The following is a 7,468-nucleotide window of genomic DNA, read 5'->3' as shown; positions in this document are numbered from 1 at the left end:
GGTTAGTCGAGTGTTTTTAAGTTTTATAAGTATCTCTTTTTCTTTCTTATTTTTCGACGCCTTTTATTTTTCAACCTTTTTCGACGCGCTCTTTTTCTTTCTTATTTCTCGCAATTCTAGTTTTAGAACATAGATTTTTATTCTACTTCTCATCTAAAATTTCTTTAAATTACGAAAATTTATTTTAAGTGGTTAAATTGATAGACATCAAAATTTTCTGGTTCGTAGTAATAGTTGGATTTGTACGCGGACCGGGTTATTGGAGCCAAACAGTACTCAATTATATTGAGACCAAACGAATCCTGCCCCTCTCCTGCATCTTTTGGCTATTCGAAACGTGGGCAAAATCAGAAAAGTCTATTAATTGGATAACTTATATAATTTTTCTTTCCTTTTAAAAACTAATAGGATAGGATATTCAGTGAATGCACCGAGCAAGACGTTCACCACCTTTTGTACGTTCACCACCTGTAACCAGATCAAGACATCTCGCAAATATTGTCGCCGTTGATTTTTCTTTAGAATCGTCATCCAGTCGACCAAGTACTCCAGTTCAAATTTCCGATAATCCATTTTTTGAACCCGACCTCACAATTGAGAATTCGGAGAATATTCAGGGACGATTCATAGATCCTGAACCATTAATTTTTCCTCCGGAACCACCAATCATTCAAACAAAGATTGTTGAGGAACGAACCATTAAATCAGAATCCTCTAGTGATTCAGATTCAATAAATTCAATTATGGAAAATCTGGAACCTTTAAGCATGGAAGACCGAATGAGAGCTAAACGCACTGGCCAAGGTCACGCAATTACTCATCCTGACATTAATGCGCCAGATTATGAAATCAAAGGACAAATTCTACATATGGTAACTAATCAATGCCAATTTAGTGGTGCGCCGAAGGAAGATTCAAACGAACATCTTCGTACCTTTAATAAGATCTGCACACTATTTAAAATAAGAGAAGTGGAGGATGAACAGATATATCTCATGTTATTTCCCTGAAATTTAAAGGGAGAAGCCAAAGATTGGTTGGAATCGTTACCTGAAGGGGCGATTGATACATGGGATGTTTTAGTTGAAAAATTTCTTAAACAATTCTTTCCGGCATCTAAAGCCGTAAGACTTCAAGGAGAAATTGTTACGTTCACACAGAAGCCAAATGAAACTCTATATGAGGCATGGATAAGATTTGGAAAGTTATTAAGAGGATGTCCGCAACATGGTTTAGACACCTGTCAAATAGTATAAATATTCTACCAAGGATGCGACATCACTACAAGGAAAGACATAGATATAGCAGCCGGTGGTTCTATTATGAAGAAAACCGAAAATGATGCTTATAAAATTATTGATAACACTGCTTCCCACTCACATGAGTGGCACCAAGAAAAAGATATCATTAGATCATCTAAAGCAGCTAGAGCCGATTCTAGCCATGACTTAGATTCCATTTCTGCAAAGATAGATGCTGTCGAGAGAAGAATGGAAAAGATGACTAAGGATATACACTCAATACGAATTAGTTGTGAGCAGTGTGGAGGACCACATTTGACAAAAGATTGTCTTAGTATTGAGCTAACAATGGAACAAAGAGAGAATATTTCATATCTAAACCAAAGGCCTGGAAATAATTATCAGAATAATTATCAACCGCCAAGACCAATTTACAATCAAAACCAGAATTATAATCGAAATGTTCCATACAACAACCAACAAGGTCCTAGAAATCAACAAGTATCCAATAATACTTACAACCAGCAAAGACCTAATTTTCAAAACAAACCACCACAATCCGATGATAAAAAGCCGAATTTAGAAGATATGATGACAAAGCTAGTTGAAACTCAAACGCAGTTTTTCACATCTCAAAAACAAACTAATGAACAAAATGCTCAAGCATTTAGAAATCAACAAGCTTCTATTCAAAATTTGGAACAAGAAGTAAGTAACCTAGCAAGGTTAATAGGTGAAAGAAAACTGAGAAGTTTACCTAGTGATACAAATGCTAACCCCCAGAATGAAACAGCTAAAGCCATTACCACAAGAAGTGGTACAACACTTAAACCACCTGAAATACCTGTAACTTCTGATGAAACTATTCCTACTCCACAAGAACCACAACCTGAACAAGATAAGGAAAAAGAACCGGTAGTTGAAAAGGTTAATGAAGATAACACAGTTAAGGCTAAACCTTATGTTAAACCATACCAACTACCACTTCCTTACCCGAGTAAAATGAAAAAGGAGAAACTTGAAGCCGAGCAATCCAAATTCTTGGATATGTTTAAACAGATAAATGTAAATCTTCCTTTCATTGATGTGATTTCAGGAATGCCTAGATATGCTAAATTCTTGAAAGATCTGATCACGAATAGAAAGAAAATGGAAGAACTCTCGGCTGTTACTATGAATGCTAATTGTTCAGCAGTGCTGTTGAATAAGATACCAGAAAAACTATCTGATCCAGGAAGTTTCACAATTCCATGTTTTCTGGGTAGTCTTAGTTCAATAGAAGCATTAGCAGACTTAGGTGCTAGTATAAATTTAATGCCGTATTCATTATACGCTAAACTAGACCTTGGAGAATTGAAACCAACAAGAATAAGTATACAACTAGCCGATAGATCAATAAAATATCCTAGAGGGATAATGGAGAACATGCTAGTTAAAGTTGGTACTTTAGTATTTCCAGTAGATTTTGTTGTTCTGGACATGGAAGAAGATTCTCAAGTTCCTCTCATATTAGGAAGACCATTCTTAAACAAGGCTAAAGCAATGATAGACGTGTTTGGTAAGAAATTGACCCTAAGTATAGAGGACGAGAGTGTTACCTTTTCAGTTAATAGAGCAATGCAACAACCGCAATCTGCAGATGATACATGTTATTATATTCAAACTATAGATTCACATGCAGAATTATTAGAAGAATTTCCAGAATTACAAGGAACGGGAGAATGTTCTTTAGGAGAAGGAACTGAACCAATTGATGAACCTGAAATGTTAGCTACACTAATAGCTAATGGATATGAACCAACAACAGAAGAAATTCAAATGCTAAAAGAAGAAGACAGATATCGATATAAATCATCGATAGAAGAACCTCCGACATTAGAGTTAAAGCCACTTCCAAACCATTTGGAATACGCTTATTTACATGGTGAATCTGAATTACCTGTAATAATATCGTCTTCTCTTACTGAAAATAAAAAATCTCAACTCATTTCTGTGTTGAAAGCTCATAAACCAGCCATTGCATGGAAGATTCATGATATTAAAGGAATAAGTCCTTCGTATTGCACACATAAAATCCTTATGGAAGAAGGTCATAAAACGTATGTGCAACGCCAACGAATACTAAATCCTAATATGCAAGATGTTGTTAAAAAAGAAATAATTAAACTGCTAGATGTAGGTTTAATTTATCCAATTTCTGATAGTCCATGGGTAAGCCCAGTTCAATGCGTGCCTAAGAAGGGTGGCATGACTGTCATCACAAATGAGAAAAATGAGCTTATTCCTACTAGGACTGTAACAGGATGGCGTGTATGTATTGATTATATAAAATTAAATGACGCTACCAGAAAAGATCACTTTCCCTTACCGTTCATTGATCAAATGTTGGAAAGATTAGCCGGAAATAGTTACTATTGTTTTCTTGATGGATTTTCCGGATATTTTCAAATTCCAATAGCACCCGAGGACCAAGAGAAAACCACATTCACGTGCCCTTATGGTACTTTTGCTTACAAACGCATGCCATTTGGACTTTGTAACGCCCCTGCAACCTTTCAAAGGTGCATGATGGCGATTTTTCACGACATGATAGAAAAATACATGGAAGTTTTCATGGATGACTTTTCAGTCTTCGGTGATACTTTTGAATCATGTCTAGTTAATCTGGAACGAATGCTTATTAGATGCGAACAATCAAATCTAGTACTTAATTGGGAGAAATGTCATTTCATGGTTAAAGAAGGCATCGTTCTTGGTCATAAAATTTCAAAGGAAGGAATTGAAGTGGATAGAGCTAAAGTAGATGTAATTGCTAAACTTCCACATCCCACCAATGTTAGAGGAGTTAGGAGTTTTCTAGGGCATGCCAGTTTTTACCAACGTTTCATTAAAGATTTTTCTAAAATTGCCACTCCTATGAATAAACTCCTAGAAAAGGATGCTCCATTCATCTTTTCAGATGAATGCAACAAATCTTTTAATATTCTTAAAGAGAAACTCACTAATGCTTCGATCATGATAACACCAAATTGGAATCTACCATTTGAACTAATGTGCGATGAAAGGATCCGAAACTAATCATCCGGACGTTGTCCATATTGATTACAAACGAATTACAATAGTTGATAACATTGCGAGGTACTTGCCCTCTATATGATACATCTTACAAACGTTGCATTTATTCTTAAAAGACAATCTATAGTTACATCCATAATTGACATATTCGCCTGACATTTCATAATATTCAAATGACCTAAACCGCCATTTACTTAATAATAGTCTCTATGAACTTCAATGACTCGAATGCAACGCCTTATGATATAAGTCCTTAATGGCCTCAAGTAGTATCCTTAGTACGAGATAATGCACAGCGGAAGACTTAATTCATACCTGAGAATAACATGCTTTAAAATGTCAACATAAAGTTGGTGAGATATAGGTTTAATGTCGACAGCGATATAAATATAGACCACAAGATTTCATATATAAACATTTTAATAAAAATATTCTAAGTGGTTGAGCACTTGGTAACCATACTTAACAATTAATCACGTCGCATATTCCCTTTAATATGAAATCTTACTACACTGTACCAAGTGTAGTCATGAAACGAAGTACTGTGCAACCGTTGAATACTGGTCGTCCAGTCCGGTTGGGGTTGTCAGGCCCGATAGATCTATCAACAGGATTCGCGTTTACAATACCGCTGTAAATATTAGTTACCAAGCTACAGGGAAGTATGCCAGTGGTACAACTCAACGTAGAATATATTTTTCAGTTACTTGTGTCCATAACGTAAAACATAAAATACATGTATTCTCATCCCGAAATATTTAGAGTTTAAAAGTGGGACTATATACTCACTTTCGTCTTGAAGATATATATAATTTGACTTGGTCTCCGGTTGATATCACGAACCTATCCATATATAATATATCAATACCTTTTCTTTTTAAACAAACGTCACATATATATACTTGTTATACTTTTAATACTTTGAATAATTCCTTAGTCCGTAGTTAGCAGCTCGTTGTTAGTAATTCAATTTTAATGGTTCATTTTTAGATGTTTAATATACCCGCAATGAAATAAATAAAACCCCCAACGAAATAAATAAAACCCCATCGTATATGTATTGGTCGAGATTAATCTTGACCCACGGTACCGGTGTTGTCAAATGACGTGTTGCGTACATAAAGTACCGGTGTTGTCAAATGACGTGTTGCGTACAAACATGGGATCTTATGATTAATCTTCTCGTGTTGTTTACGGGTGATCCTGAACCATATAAAATTGAATTATAAGTACATATATATAAAATATCATGTTATCTTAGAAATATGTGATTTATTTAATTTTTCCCAATTAATCCCGAAGTTAAACAAGTCTAGGATAACCAATTTTGTTTCGGTCATAGTTTCTTCGTTACAAATCCGTTTTCGTTGATTCAACTTGCCATCTCATTGGATCGAGTCCCTCTTTAAGACTATGAACTGAAAATACCTTGGTTTATATTCAAAATCACACGGCATAGGTGAAACTTTAGTGAAACTTATGAAGTTAAACATTTTTGTTACAAAAAAATAACACTTAATGACCATTTTTCTAAAAATACTTATACTTTGAATTAAATCATGAAATTTCTATGTGTTAACATATTTATAGTAAAAATCATTTTTCCAGAACATAAACCTCCAATTCAAAGTTTAAGATAGTTTTTAATTATCCAACCCAAAACAGTCCCCGGTTACACTCCGACGTCGTAAAAATAGTTTTTAAGATATTCTTTGAAAAACCAAGTTATACCTTATTAAGTTAGCATATATTTAAGTTATATTACAGGTCTTGAATTATTTTAAAAGTTAAGTTAGAAGGATCTATTTAGTTTGCAAACAAGTTTGAAAACTTTCAAACTATGTTCTTGTTGTTAAAATTGTATACCACAAAATATGATAGCTATATATATATGAATCGAATAAGGTTATGAACATAGATACTACCTCAAGTTCCTTGGACAAGGTTTCTGTAAAAGAGGAGTAAAAAGCTAGAACCAAAAGGGTGATGGAATTGGATGAAAGATTGGAAGTAAGTTTGTGTTCTTGGAAGGATTTCTTGAAGTGTTTTTGTATGGTTTTCTTATGGTGTTTAAGTAAGGTTTTTGAAGCTAAATGATGGGGAAAATGCTTGGAGATGATCAAGTATGAAGTTAAGAGTATTTTGAGAGAGAAATGGAAGTGTAAGTATGAGAAAATGGGGTGAAGAAATGGTGTGCATGCATAAAAACGTTTTTAGGTTATAAAGGAAAAAAAAAAGATACCTAACTTTGTTTTCTTGCTAAATAATTCATGCTACTTGACAAATGGTTGGTTCCACATGTTTCTTAATCATTTAAGGCTGCTAAGGAGCAGATTTTTATTGGTATATACCAATAGTAAATACATCTAGAAGCTGCGTATGATACGGGTACATATACCCTAGGTATACGTATAGAAATCTTTGAGAAAACGGAACGAGGATTCAAATATAGCTATCTTTTGTAAATATACTTATATTGTTTTATGTATTTAAGTCTTTAAAAGTGATTAAATACATTACTTATACGATATATGTATAAACATTATAGGTCATAAGTATTTAAGTCAAATAACGTTACGTATGGTTATCGTTTTGAAAACTTAAGTTAGTAGTTTCAAAATATACTTATAACTTATTGTTATTAATACAAAATGAGATATTAAAACATTCTTAGATCATGTTAAATATGTATATATACATATATATACACAAACGTATAATTATCATATATTGTATAGTTCGTGATATCATCGGTCAAACTAGACGGTCAAACGTTGTGTAAAACTCTTTTCGAAAACATAAGTCTCAACAATTTGGATTGCTTATCATGTTGGTAAGGTTTAATTTATGTAAATATTAATCTTATAAGTATAGAACGATCGAAAAAGTGCGGGTCAACTTTATGGTTTTTGCTTATCGTGTCGGAACCATATAGAGATTAGAGTTTAAATTTGGTCGGAAATTTCCGGGTCATTACATGCGATGCAAGTGATTTTGCAATGGGAGCCGTTTTAGGACAAAGGATTGAAAAACGATTTCAACCTATATATTATGCTAGTAAGACGTTACAAGGAGCACAAACAAATTACACAACTACTGAAAAAGAACTCCTTGCTATTGTCTTTGCTTTTGACAAATTTCGTTCATATCTC

The 7,468-nt window shown here is 33.8% G+C and overlaps 1 non-coding gene across 1 annotated transcript; it reads right to left on the bottom strand.

Moving 5' to 3' along the window:
• Positions 1-1,127: 1,127 nt before the first annotated feature.
• Positions 1,128-1,234, bottom strand: LOC139846092 (small nucleolar RNA R71). The gene has a single exon (XR_011758837.1). It is a non-coding gene; the product is annotated as a small nucleolar RNA R71 (small nucleolar RNA).
• Between the last annotated feature and the right edge of the window lie 6,234 nt (positions 1,235-7,468).

Source organism: Rutidosis leptorrhynchoides, chromosome 4, assembly GCF_046630445.1.
Source record: "Rutidosis leptorrhynchoides isolate AG116_Rl617_1_P2 chromosome 4, CSIRO_AGI_Rlap_v1, whole genome shotgun sequence".
NCBI classification, from domain to species: Eukaryota; Viridiplantae; Streptophyta; class Magnoliopsida; order Asterales; family Asteraceae; genus Rutidosis; species Rutidosis leptorrhynchoides.
The sequence above is the reverse complement of the archived record's forward strand: the minus strand, read 5'-3'. Positions and strand labels throughout refer to the sequence as shown.